Source organism: Mus caroli, unplaced genomic scaffold (assembly GCF_978045245.1).
Source record: "Mus caroli unplaced genomic scaffold, Mus_caroli_1 scaffold_3, whole genome shotgun sequence".
NCBI lineage: Eukaryota > Metazoa > Chordata > Mammalia > Rodentia > Muridae > Mus > Mus caroli.
Genome location: NW_028227258.1, coordinates 6,303,449 through 6,316,954, shown reverse-complemented (window position 1 = coordinate 6,316,954; position 13,506 = coordinate 6,303,449). Strand labels below are relative to the sequence as shown.

General features: G+C 49.6%; 1 protein-coding gene across 2 annotated transcripts in view; it reads right to left on the bottom strand.

Moving 5' to 3' along the window:
• St6galnac3 (ST6 N-acetylgalactosaminide alpha-2,6-sialyltransferase 3) overlaps positions 1-13,506 on the bottom strand; it is a 532,491-nt gene that overhangs the window by 460,956 nt on the left and 58,029 nt on the right. The window contains exon 1 of one of the 2 annotated variants that reach the window (XM_029475445.2): positions 10,507-10,703. The exons of the other annotated variant lie outside the window; for it this stretch is intronic. The gene's annotated coding sequence lies outside the window, so the exon portion shown is untranslated. Of the gene's footprint in view, positions 1-10,506; positions 10,704-13,506 lie in introns of those variants that run through there. 2 annotated transcript variants of the gene reach the window in all.

Below are 13,506 nucleotides of genomic sequence, written 5' to 3'. Positions count from 1 at the left end.
GCAGGGGGGAAGGGGAGTTAATTTCTGAGATGCAACAACCCTGCTTTGTGCTCAGATCAATAAAAGGAAATGAGCTACTGTGGTTTGCCTGCCATCCCCTTCCCCCACCGTATTCACAGTCCTGAGTGGATCAAAACTCCATTTGTAAATTAAACTAGCTTGTCTGGTACGGGAACACAGCAAGCCCGTGAGCACTGCAAACCACATTCTCTGAACGGCACACATCTCCCTCCCAGGCCAGAGAAGAGAAAAATAAGCCAGCAATGAACAGGCCCTGTACACCCCCAAGCTTTATATACGTCTGTTTATATCTTTGTGTTTGTGTCCCTGTGTGGTATGTGTGTGTGTGTGTGTTTCTGTGTATGGTTGTATCTGTGCAGTGTGTATATCTATGTATGTGATATATATGTGAATGTATGTGTGTGGTGTGTGTGTATATGGTGCATGTGTCTGTGTATGTGCATATGTGTGTGGCATCTGTGTGCATGTGTATCTGTGTGATATATATCTGTGTGTATGTGCATGTATCTGCATGTGTGATCTGTATGTATATGTGTGCATGTGTATCTGTGTGTATATCCGTATGTGTATACCTGTGTGCATATGTGAAATCTGTGTGTATGTGTGTGTGTATCTATATGTGCATTGGTGTATGTATGTATCTCTGTTTGTCTGTGTGTGTGACCTATGTGTATATCTGTGGGAGAGAGAGAGATCTACGTGTCTGTGTGTGTCTTTGTGTATCTGTGTGTCTGTCTGTGCGTTTGGGGATGCCTACTGTGATTGGATACCCTATAACAATTACCTATAGTTTTTCCTATAGGTATAGGCCCTTATGAGAATTCCTCCATACATGCTGGAATGTCCACAGATGTTATCATTGTCCAGGCTTTGTATAAGCGACCATATTGTTGAGGCTTAATGAGTGCAGGTCTCTGTCAGCAAGCATCATCGCTCCATGGTTCCTGCCTTCAGGTTCCTTGACTTGAGTTCCTGCCCTGACGTCCCTCAATGGTGGACTATGATGTGCAAATGTAAAGCAAGTGAGCCCTGCTGTCTTGAGGTTGCTTTCCGTCCAAGTGTTGTATCATGGCGAAAGGGAAGAAACTAAGACTGACTGTATCATCTCCTAGCCCTGAGCTGGGTTTATTACCTCTGCCCTGGGATGGAGAAACAGCCAGAGACCCTGGAACGCTCACACAGCAGTAAGCAGCAAAGCCAGAGTGGCGCTCTCTAAGTCTGGACAACTACACAAACAAGCAGATTTCAGAAGACTGGACAGCACGTTCCCTGAGGAGTTGTCTCCTGCACTTTGAGAGCAGACTGACTTTAGCCAATTGATACTGACAGCTGCCAATTTCTAATAACTTCTTCAGGCCACCTCCAGTCTTTACTGACTAGATTTGTAATTTGTTTGCTTGTTTGTTTGGCCAAAGCCTGGCTCTATTTAACTGATACACTGATGGACATGCTAGGATTGAATAACACTGAGAAGAGGCAAGCCAACAGAAATGCACAGGGCAGCATTCGGCACTGTATGTCTAAGTGAAGGGACAACCCCAAGGTGGCTCTGCTGATGTTCTAAGAGCCAAAGTACAGATCAGCTCCTCGGAGGAGAGAAGCGTCACTCCAGATGTATCTGAGAGTGTCAGCCATCTGCAATGCCACTTGAGACTTCAACTCTCCAGCAAAAGATGGCTGGCTTCACTCTTGAGCAGAGAGGAGGGCCCAGGGAATTGTCATCATAAAGGGAGACCCATATCTGCCTCATGCTCTGTGACTTCAGGCAACTTGGAGAGTCTTGGGATCACAAAGGATCTTTAAGGTCTGTGTGTCCAGACACTTTACTGCACTGGGAACTTATGCTTAGAAAAACTCACTCTCACCCATTTTTAGGGCACTAGGACTGTGGAGAAGCCTAGAGAAGAATCCTTCTGGCCCGTGGGGTGAGGCAGAGAGAACCAGGAGCCTGAAGGACAGCTGCTATCAATAGTGGTAAGGAGAGAGAGAGGGGGAGACTTTCTCCCTGGAGTTTGGAAGGGAGTGTCATGCCCCTCCCTATGAAGCCCCTAGCTTGGCCTCAACAGTCACAGCTCACACAATGGCTGCTCTCCGGAACACTTTCAGGGAGAGAGTGCTCCTCCATTAGCTGGCACTGTGGTGGGATTCTAGCGATCCCCAGAAAGTTCTCTCTTCGGTGGGTAAAGCAGCAACCCCTCAAACCATCCAGGACAGGCCCTTCCCCCTGAGATTCGGAAGCTGACACGCTGGCTCACCTAACTATAGCCGAAGCTTTTCTCATAGGCTCCTTGGCCTCACACAATTCTAGCACACACCCAGGCCAGAGCTACCGTGCTGCCACAAGATTCCTTCTGAAACCTAATCCAGACATGTGTGCCCCACGTGAGAGCATCCACCAGGGTCTGCTAGGTCACCTTTGGCGTTTAGTCACCAAAACCTGAGACTGTCAATCATCCCCTGAACACGGTTCATTCCTCCATCCATCTGTGCCTCCAGACTTATTGCTCTCTACCCAAAATATTCCCACCTGTGGAACGCATCTTTTTGTACCACGTCCCACAATGCCTGCTCGAAAATGACTAGCAGCCATTCCAGAAGGCACTTCTCCTCCAGATCCTCTCAAAGGCACCATCCTAACAGCGACGGACTGTGCCTGGAAGGCCCATCTGTGCTGGCCCCATTCTCCAAGCTTCAGTTTGTGTCTCTGTAAAGCAGGGCCTGGTGTTGCGTCCTTCAGAGACCTGGAGTGAGGACTGAGCTAGTTAACCTGTGTTTAGCACTCAGCACAGGCTAGATGAACAGTAAGTGTTCTCTAAGTGTGAGGTCCCAGAGGGCCTGAGCTTGCACTATGCTTAATTGGTTTCACGCCTGGTTTCTCCGTCTCATGGCAGGGACACTCCTGAAAGCAGGCCCTCGGTGAGTCCTGGTAACCAGATCATTTCTATGCTAGCGCACTGTCTGATCTTCAGAAGGGAGTAAATAGGAGGTTTGTCCAATAGTTACAGAAGGCTGCCCATGAGTGAAGGCGGGGCAGACTGGTTCCAGGCACTGCCTGTAGCTCAGAGGGATTTCAGCCTCTACTGCCATCACTGAGGAGCCTGCACCAGTGTCTCACACTGCCCCATGCTCTGTCTTTTGGAAAGTGTCTGGGTTTTCCTACTCCTACATTCTACTGTCAGAAGTGAGTAGGGGAGCTGCCTCCCCCTCCATCTTCACAGACACTGCTCCAACGACGTACAACAGCCCGGCACATCATCAAAATCCTGGCACATCAAAGGGACAGCCAAGAGTTCCAGAATCAGCCCCCACAACAGCTTCATCTCTGGGCCACACCCTTGGACACTACGTTGCCAGTGGATGAAGCAGCTCTCACTGAAGTGGCTAACGGGGAAACCTGCTCCCTACCGGACTGGTGAAGGGGAGGCCGGCAGTGCCAGGCGCAGCACGAGCTGTGGTGAACGCTGTGCGCAGGTGGGCGAAGCTGTTTCCATAAGGGCACGTTCTCAATCTGGGTGCTGTTAAATGTGTGACCCAAAACAACTAGGCAAGCGTGCAACAGAGACAGGAGGTGTTTATTGCTCCGGGAACAGAAGGTTACAGATACACAAGGAAGATGACCAGGATGGCCTGTGGTGAGTGGGAGCCATCGGTAGGAACTCAGACTGCCCTTGGGACAAATGCAGGCAGCTTTGTGCAAACACATCCACCAACCGCCATGCCAGTGCATCTAGGTTGGTGCGCAGTTATACTTACTGCCTTATCTTGTCAGCTGGGAACAAGGAAGCATCCGGCACTGCCAGGTTCCAGCTCTGGCTTCCCAGTATTATCCTCCAGTGAAAGAGTCTGGGGCTCCCATGGTCAGGGAACACACAGCATAAACCTGAACTTTCCCATAGTACAGAAACTAAGAGAGTGTTCAGAAAACAAACAAACAAACAAACACCAAAGGGCTCTGGGGGCCAACAGCATGACCTCCCAGTGGCCAGAGCCAGAATGTATGAAATCAAGTAGCATTTGATTATAACCTAAAGTACAGAATGCACCTCTAAGAATCCACTATAATCGGAATAAATAATCAACTAGGGAAAGAGGCGAGGGAGGAAAAGACAAGGTTTTCCACGCAGTAAAATGCCGACATGAGGAAAGGGGCAGCTCTTCCTTCCCAGGGGGAACAGCACAAAAAAAGGTATCACGTGGGAGACAGGAACTTTGCAGGGGGTGGGGAGACACACATGTCCTCGGACAGGTGACAAAGGTGATCCCAGAAATGAAAAATCACACCGATAGCGGAGACCCTGATAGGATGGGATCAGAGGTCAATCCTGCTCTACAGTCTTCCTCTCAAACATCCATTTCCCCGTCTACTCACGAGAAAGGTCTCAGACAAACTCCAACGGAAAAACAGTCTCCCAAATGCCTGACCAGCCCTCCACAGAACAGCAGCAGGTGATCCAAAAGCCGTGAAGTCAAATAGGTGGTGTCTTAGTTAGGGTTTTACTGCTGTGAACAGGCACCATGACCAAGGCAACTCTTCTAACACCAACATTTATTTGGGGCTGGCTTATAGGTTCAGAGGTTCAGTCCATTATCCTCAAAGCAAGAGCATGGCAGCATCCAGGCAGGCATGGTGCAGGAGGAGCTGAGAGTTCTACATCTTCACCTGAAGGCTGCTAGTGGAAGACTGACTTCCAGGTAGGTCTTAAGCCCACAACGACAGTGACACACCTACTCCAACAAGACCACACCTAATAGTGCCACTCCCTGGGCCAAGCATAGACAAACCATCACAGGTGTTTTTACTAAACTGTCGCTCTTCAGTCAGGTAATCTTAAACCCTCACTACATGGAAACTCCTGTCAGGTGACTCACACTAACCCCTTCCCTCAATCTCCCAGCCAGAGAACAAAGAAAGTACTGCTCTCCTTCCGGTCACTCTTGTCATACCTCATGGGAGTATTCTCCATGGATTCTAAGCCAGGAGTGTGTGCAGTGGAAGGAGCGGGCTGGATGGACAGCTTGCCCAAGGAGAGCCCCAGGAATACACTCTTCTCTCATTGGGGAAGCTTAAACAAAAAACGTGCATGACTTACAACACTTTTAGGCATCGCTATGCTCAGCCCGAGTGTGCTGGAGAGTGTCCTTATGTTCCTGGAATTCCTTCACAGCAAGAGCTGGGGTGCAGAGATGGTTCTTAAAATGCATCCCACTTTGGGGACTTGGGCTAAAACAAAATCCCTGTTTGTACCAAACATATGACTTTAAGAGTGACGAGAGTGCCCTCCTGTGGTCAGGACTGAGAACTGCAAGCAACCCTGTGACTATTAAGGCTATTAAGTTGGAGTCTTCTCCTCTTCACATTCTTGGTGGCCCGACAGAGAAAACCATCCATGTAAGTACAGAAAATTCCAGCGGGAAATGAACAAATCCATCCTCCGCCGGACAGGTCCGGGTTCTGTTTCCCTTCTTATGAGCAGTCACCTTGGACAGAAGACCACAAGCTGCTGCCCCAGTGACATTGGTCCCAGACCCCAAAGACTCTTGACACCAGGTCAAAAGTCTTTACGGAACACACCAAAATGGCAAAGAGTTGCTCATTTCTGAGGGACACCCCGTCTTTGGGGGACAAAGAGATTAGATAGATAGACAGACAGACAGATAGGTGGTGGGTGGTGGTGGGTGACATTTCCTGAAAGTCAGCCTCCCACACAACAGAACAGGAAAACAGAACAAAGATGCCAGACATGGAACACGACTCACCATGCCCTGTCTAGGTCACTACAAGACAAGTAAGTGATGAGACAGAAGCCGTATCAGCATTAAAACCAGGGTGCTCTGTGATGAGAGGGTAAGACAAGAGGAGCCCCACCCCAAGTTTTATTAAAATGAATGTGGAGTGCACCTGGCTGGATCCCCTCCCCGTGCAGGCTCTTGGGATGCTGTGATTCTAATTCACAGACGCTCTCTGGCAAGCCCGTGTGTTTTCAAGCCCTAGAGAGGTAGAAATGTGGAAGATGCAACTTAGTTTCAGCTAGTCCTGTGACAGCCAAAGGGCCAGCAGAGAAGACATCTCCAAAGACAGTTGAAGAAATGCAAATTAAAGAAAGGATGTTGGGTGTGTTATGTGCCAGTGAGGTGGCTTGATAACCTGAGGTCCATAGCTGGAACCCATGCGACAGAAGGAGAAAACCAATTCCCCAGAGCTGCCCTCTGACCTTCACAGGCACACCTAGAAGAAGCATGCCTGCATATCCTGTACACACGATTTTTTTTTAAAGGATAATTTCTCTTTTTCACAAAAGAAATGATGCACTATCGCTCTGCACTAACCATAGAGGTAAATGGAAAAGCTTGATGTCCTGGCATATCAATTACTGAAGACCTAAGGAAAGACACACTAGAAACCACCTCTAAGAAAAGGCTGAAATATTCTTTCCGTTCCAGGACAGAAGTAGCATCCAGTGTCTGCAGAATGTGCATTATCTTAAGACCCAGGCCCTCCCTTCTGAGAATTCCAAAGCACCATTTAGACAACCTTTTCTGAGACCACTGTCCCTTTCCCAAAGGGTCATGGTGGCTCACAGACTTTCTTTCACCTTTGGGTTCCAGGTGCATCAGAGAAAGAAGACAGAACTGAAAATCCAGAAACCATCTAAGAATCAGACCAGGATTGGGTGGACCCTCCAGAGCTTCCAGCAGACATGGCAAATCAGCAAAGGCCATGGCTGGACACAAGATGGCTGACCAGGCTTCCAGTCTCAAGGTTGAGAACCGTTCCCAATCACAGGGCTCGTCTGTTTGACCCATGATCAACACCATCCTGTGTGCCCTCCTAGTGCAGACTCCACAGAAGCCTCACTGCCTACCCGGAGGGCTACACAGAGGCTCCACACTGAGAACCGCAAAGGACTGTGGGCCTCTCTGAATCTACAAAGGAGCCCACCTGCTCTACAAACAACCTTGGCTTGCATCTAAATGAAGTGTCTAGAAGCTGTGCCTCGGTGACGGCTCTCCCAACTTAGCCCCGGACCACAGCATCCTGAATAGCGTTGCCCTTAACGAGCCACCGATGAGACAATGGCTCTCAGGCTGCTCTGGCATGGACTCCAAGCTTCCTTGGAAAAGCAAAATGCCAGAAGCCCAAGTAAACACTTAAGACACAACAATGCCAAATAGACATGAATAGCAAATACCTCCAAAAATATGAGCTTCCCAAGAGACATTATTTACACACTCTGCCATTTTTTTCTCTTTCTGTGGCTCTCAAAGAGGATTTAATCCTCTGACAATTTTTCACTCAGAGAAAGACAAAGGAGCCCACGGTGGAAGGGAAAGCATTGCTCCATGAATCAAACCCAGTGTCTGCCTCGTAAGTCACAGTGGATCTAAATTTCTGTTCTGAGTAACGACTGGAAAGAGTGCTAAAACCGTAGTCAGGAGGCCTGGCTTCTCACCTTAGCTCAGGAACTGCCCAGTGGTGAGGCACTGGTTGCCCTTCTGAGGTCTGGCCTCACTGGCCTCACAGATCACCCGTCTAGGGCTCTCGTAACTCATGGCCTCAGGAATGTGACAGAGGGCTGGGCATTCCACTCTCATGACCTCGGTTTCTGTTATGTGAGTGCCTCTGCCCACCTCAGAGGCTCTAGGCTGGTGAAGCCTTCACACACACACACACACACACACACACACAAGGCAGAGTGACCCAGAGGCTCCCACCTGCCTGGACAGAGCGGAGTTCCAATCCTCAGCAGGGTCTGCTGCTGCAAGGATTGCTGGTCTGGAACACACCCTCTCTGGTCTTCTGTCCCTAGCCCATTCCTCTCTGTACAGTTTTCTGGTACTATCGCCCACAGCAGGCTCTTGAACTAGAATCCTTTGGAAGAAATCCAGACTGAAACAGAGACAGCATGGCTTTCTAGCACTCCACTCTATAACACAAGAACTGGTTCATTTCTATCCAGAGCTGACCCCAAAGCAACCTTAGGGGGAAAGCCTCATTTTAAGACGGCTCGGAGTTTCTGAAAGCTCTGGCTGATTCCTGGTGGCTCTCAGCGATGAGAAGTGACATTACTCTGTCACCTGCTCTGCGTGCTAGCAACCGCGAGTGCCACTTCTCTCTGAGAAAGGGCCAGAGGCTAATGTCGTGAGAAAGCAGACCAAGTTCGAGGTGGCTGATGCAGGCCTTGAACCTGCCCTTTCACAGTCCTCGGGCCTGAAATGTCAGTGCTCCCTGACAGTGGTGCTAAGGGCTGAGCTCGACCAACTTCGATTATCTCTGGTAAAAAGAAGCCGAACTGCTTCCAAGATTGTCTCAAACAACCACACAGATACTGGCCCCCAACCTGCTGCACCCAGCAGCCACCACTAGAGGCCACCACACGGACCTCTGCACCTGATGAAGACCCTTTTTGTGTGTGTGAGTATAAATTAGAAAGCAGTTTATTATCAAACGTAAGAAATTAAGACCATAAAGCTTCCAAAACTACATTTGTGACCTTGGGATACACAAAGTCATGAGAGGACACAAGAAACATAACCCATATAAGAAAATTAGCACAAAAATGAACCATTTTGTTGCATGAAAGATAAAGTTATATATTTTTTTAATTAGGTATTTTCTTCATTTACACTTTCAATGCTATCCCAAAAGTCCCCCATACCCACCCCTCCACTCCCCTACCCACCCACTCCCACTTTTTGGCCCTGGCGTTCCCCTGTACTGGGGCATATAAAGTTTGCAAGACCAATGGGCCTCTCTTTCCATTGATGGCCAACTAGGCCATCTTATGATACATATGCAGCTAGAGACAAGAGCTCTGGGGGGTACTGGTTAGTGCATATTGTTGTTCCACCTATAGGGTTGCAGATCCCTTTAGCTCCTTGGGTGCTTTCTCTAGCTCCTCCATTGGGGGCCCTGTGATCCATCCAATAGTTGACTGTGAGCATCCACTTATGTGTTTGCTAGGCCCTGGCATAGTCTCACAAGAGACAGCTATATCAGTGTCCTTTCAGCAAAATCTTGCTAGTGTATGCAACGGTGTCAGCGTTTGGAGGCTGATTATGGGATGGACCCTGGATATGGCAGTCTCTAGATGGTCCATCCTTCTGTCTCAGCTCCAAACTTTGTAACTCCTTCCATGGGTGTTTTGTTCTTTACCATCCCCCCGATAACTCAGAAGTGAGACCCACCTTGCAAGTGTATGCAGTCTACAGATACGCAAGTTCACACCTAAGGTAAGGTCTCAGTGCCCTGCCAACGCATACGCTGAACAGAGGCCAAGGCCACTGTGGCTGTACCACAGAAGCTGACAGCCGTCCCCGCTACATCCACCACGCCATAGATGTGGAAGAGAGTAAACAGGCTAACACCATAGGGATACACTAAGGCAGGTGTGCCTGGGCAGAAGGCAGAAAGCAATTAGGGAAGAAGACCCAACCCAGGCTGAGGATGAAGAAACCTCATGGCCAGCCCTGCTCACAGGTAAGAGCGGGGAGCCTGATGTCTGCTGTCGGCCTCGCCTAACACCATTAAGGGAGAATATAAGCTGGAACAGAGTGGGAAAGGTTAAAGAGGAACGTTGAGGCTAACTTGAAAGAATCGTGGCTTTCACGCCAGAAGCTGGGCATAAAAGCAGCTCACCAGGCTGGTGACTGATGGAGACATCCTGACAGGAACCACAAAGAGGCTCTTAAAGGGAGTCTGTAAGAAAGCGTTGGATCGGTGGAGCTATCAGACCTGAGACAACCCAGCCCAAATGCAGTGTGCCACACTGTCCTGTCACTGTAACTGCACGGGCAGGTCACCCTCTCACCATGCAGCACCTCACCCGTGAGAGCAAGCATCTCAGGCTAATTCCAGCCCGCAGGGAGACCCTTGTTCTTTAGCCTCTTGCTGTGTCCCTCAGCAAATGTCACTCAGCACACCAGACAAGTCCCGGAGCTCCCTATGATCGGGTCAGTTATAACATGTGGAAGACACTTACACAAGCCTGCCTGCTACAGCCTCACTTTCAACAGTTAAGACAGAATCACCTAAGTAGCCACGGATGGCAAATGGAGAACAGAGAGGATGCAGATCAGGCAGGGCAAGAAGGGTTAGCCCAGTCAGGACGATGCTTATGTTACGAGCATACGGGCCTGAATTCCACCCCCAGAGAATATTACTGATGTGATGGACCTTTGTTACCAAAGAACTGTACTTAGAAAAGGAAACAAACTTCAGAGAAATAAAAATCCCAGCAACAGCCCCTGGAGTTGCTGGGCCCCGCCACAAGGCTCATGAAGAAGTGGAACGGAGGCCTTACCACAGTCCACTCAGTCCACTGTCAGCCTGAGACGCCCGCCAGGCTGGCTGGCTGAAAGAACATGCTGGGTCTGTTCTGTTTACTGTAGTTTTCTGAGCGAGCTCCATGGTGAGCAAAGAGGCAAACAGGAATCTTCCATTATCCCTTTCAGCTGAAAAGAAACCTCACCACAGAATGCACTTACTGTAAAAGTTGGTACAAACAGCAGCTACAGGGAGGTCACGATTAGAGGAGGCTTCCAGGGAGAACGGCTTCTTAGAGAGTTGGACTCTGATGGGCAGAGGGAAATGGTGACAGGTGAGGGGTGAACGAAAGTGGGGGCAGGAGCTGAGCAAGGCCTGAGCCTGAGCAGAGGCAGCGGATGAGCTCACTCACTCAGCCTACATCGGAAGCATCGGCCATCCTAGGGGCCCCGCAGCAGGACCAGATAAACGCTCAATGCACGCTTGGAAGACAGTGGCTGGGCCAGTGGAGCACAGTGGTAGGAGCAGTTACAGTTTAACACTGAGAGTTGGGACCTAGGAAATACAGTAGCAAATTGTTCTAAGAACACGTGGTCTTGAGTATGTGCTCAAGGATGCCAGACTTGATTTCACAGACATCACTGAGCCAAGGGAGTTTCTCTGAGAAATGTCTGTGAGAGACAGGGCAGAAAAAGTGAGCCATCAGGTTAGCTCCAGCTGGGGTGATTCATCTTTGGATGCAAAGATCCCTGTATGGGACAGAAAGGGGATCAGAGGCTAGAGGAGGAGGAGGGAGAGGAGGGAGAGGAGGGGGAAGGGGAGGATGGGGAAGAGGAAGAGGAAGGGGAGGAGGGGGAGGAGGAAGAAGAAAGAGGAGGAGGAGGTGAGAAAGAGGAGGAGGTGGAGAAGGAGGAAGAGGAAGAAGAAGAGGAAGAGGGGAGGAGGAGGAAGAGGAAGAAGAGAAGGAAGAAGAGGAGGAGGAGGAAGAGGAGGAGGGAGAGGGATGCATGTCTTTCGGAACCCTGCTCTGCATGGTTATATCCTGAGGGGTTTTACTGGGAATAAGCTTAGGAATGAGACAACCACACAACCCCTCTTTGGAAACATTTAAAAGTTTCTCAATCGTCCTGCAGATAAACAAACAAAACCACATTTGATTCTTCCCGAACCTGCACATTCCACTCTTTTATGACCAATTTGATTGGGGTGAACAGCACAGGACACGAGGAGGGAGGTGGGAGGGGAGGAGTCATTGAAGTCAAAGAGGACAGGATGCCAGGAATACTCTAAGACTCAGGAACGTCTCACTGAAAAGTTGGGCCACCTTCAGGGAACTCACAACGAATACCCTGTGCCCATGCACACAGACACACAACAGCACCCTGTGTGCCTCAACACTCAGGCTTCTCTTTGCCTGGCTGCTTAGCAGTCTGCATCTATTAGATCACCATGACAGCTTTTGGATGCCCATACCTTTAAAAAAAAGAAAAAAGTAAGATCTAGAAAACAGCATCTCACTGATTTGCCAGCTTGTCTTACGCAGGGTTTCCAATGCCACTCCCTAACCAGGCAGCAGGCTCACAAGTCAATCATTTTTCAAGCAGACAATCTAAAAGCAAAAACCTCCAATCCAAGTGTGGTAGTACATGATAGAAATCCCAGCACACAGCGGGTGGAGGCAGGAGGATTAGAAGTTCAAGGTCATCCTTGGCTACAGAGTCAATTCAAGACCAGCCTTGGCTACATGAGACAGTCTCTACTAAGTTAATTAATTGACAGAGTAACTCAGAAATGCCAAAAGGAAAGCCTTTTCCGATCCACCTTGGGAGAGGTTAATGGCTTTCGAGTGTCCAAACTCTCGTGCCTCTTGGAATCTGTGCAACTCTGCACTGGGCCAGTTTTCACAATGCCCACAGAACTTGTTCTCTAGCTCACAGACTCGGCCGTTTCTCTCAGGGCATTGTCACAGTGTGCCGGGGTCCCATGTTTGTACCCAGGTACCTGGAGGTGCCATGCTACTGCCTCAAGCCCCACATTTGGGGAACAAGATAAGGAGCCACTTTCCAAAGCCTAACATGGGGTCCCATGGTTGGTAGATGAAGACTGGTCCCATCAGCTAAGTAAGCAGTTTTGGTTTGACCAGTGACTTTGGTTTGACCTCTGGCTTCCCTGGAGATGCACCACCCCCAACCCCACCTGCTGCCACCTGTGTCCCTTCTGCAGCCTAGGTGGAATCAGAGGTGGTTGGTGTGGAGGAAAAGGCACAAAGAAAATGCAGGAAAGCTTTCAGTAGCGTGAGGCCAGAGAGGCTCAGCTCTGCACTGGTGGGCACTAGGAGCTGGAAATCCAACAATGCCATGCCCATCCACCTTGGCAGGGAGTCTCGGTGCCTCCGGATGCCAGGAAAGGAGCCAGCTGTCTCCTGCAAACATCACAACCTGTCAGCATGAGTCACAAGTCAGTGCTGTTAACTAGTGTCTGAGAGATTCACAGAAACTGCAGGATTCTGGGACATTAATTCCCACCAAGGTTAAATTCTCAAGAAAGAAAGATACCAAGACCAACAGACTATTTTGCAGGAGAAAATAGGAGGCATTTTTTATTAAAAGCAGCAGCAAGCATCAGGACCTCCCCAGGGCTCACTGCCAGATTCCTCTCCCAGAACCGACAGGGATGGAGCCTCCACCTGCGAGGCTTCACTGCTGCTCGTGAGCTCTTGAAGGGGTATCAACCCCACACCAGATATTGTAAAACACATTCACTGAATGAGTGACTGAATGGATAGAGAATAAAGCAGAGCCTTCTAATCCTTACTGAGCTCCAAGCAGGGCTATGGATGTAAGGAATAAACGCCCAAGTGGCCGGCTTCCGGTTTCTAAATCATGAGTTTGGAAAGGGCGTCACCGTTCCTTGAAGATGCTGCGTGCACTCTGCCTCCCCCTGGCCTCAGAGCAGCCATCCTGACCCTGCTCTGACTTTCCTCCCTCAGTGAGGCCAGGGAGGCCTGTCTTTATCCTCCCACTCTGTGATGCCGCCCCTACAGCTCTGCCACCCGCAGACGCTCTTGGTGCATTTTGCCAGAGACGGTGTCAAATGTGGGCTCAGAGCTTTGAAAACTGGGTTCATCTGCAGAGCGCTGTAGATGCTGCGTGCTGCTCTGAGTGAGTACACAGTAAAGAGAGCCACTCACTGAGTAACTGAATGGACTGAGGTAAGGAGGT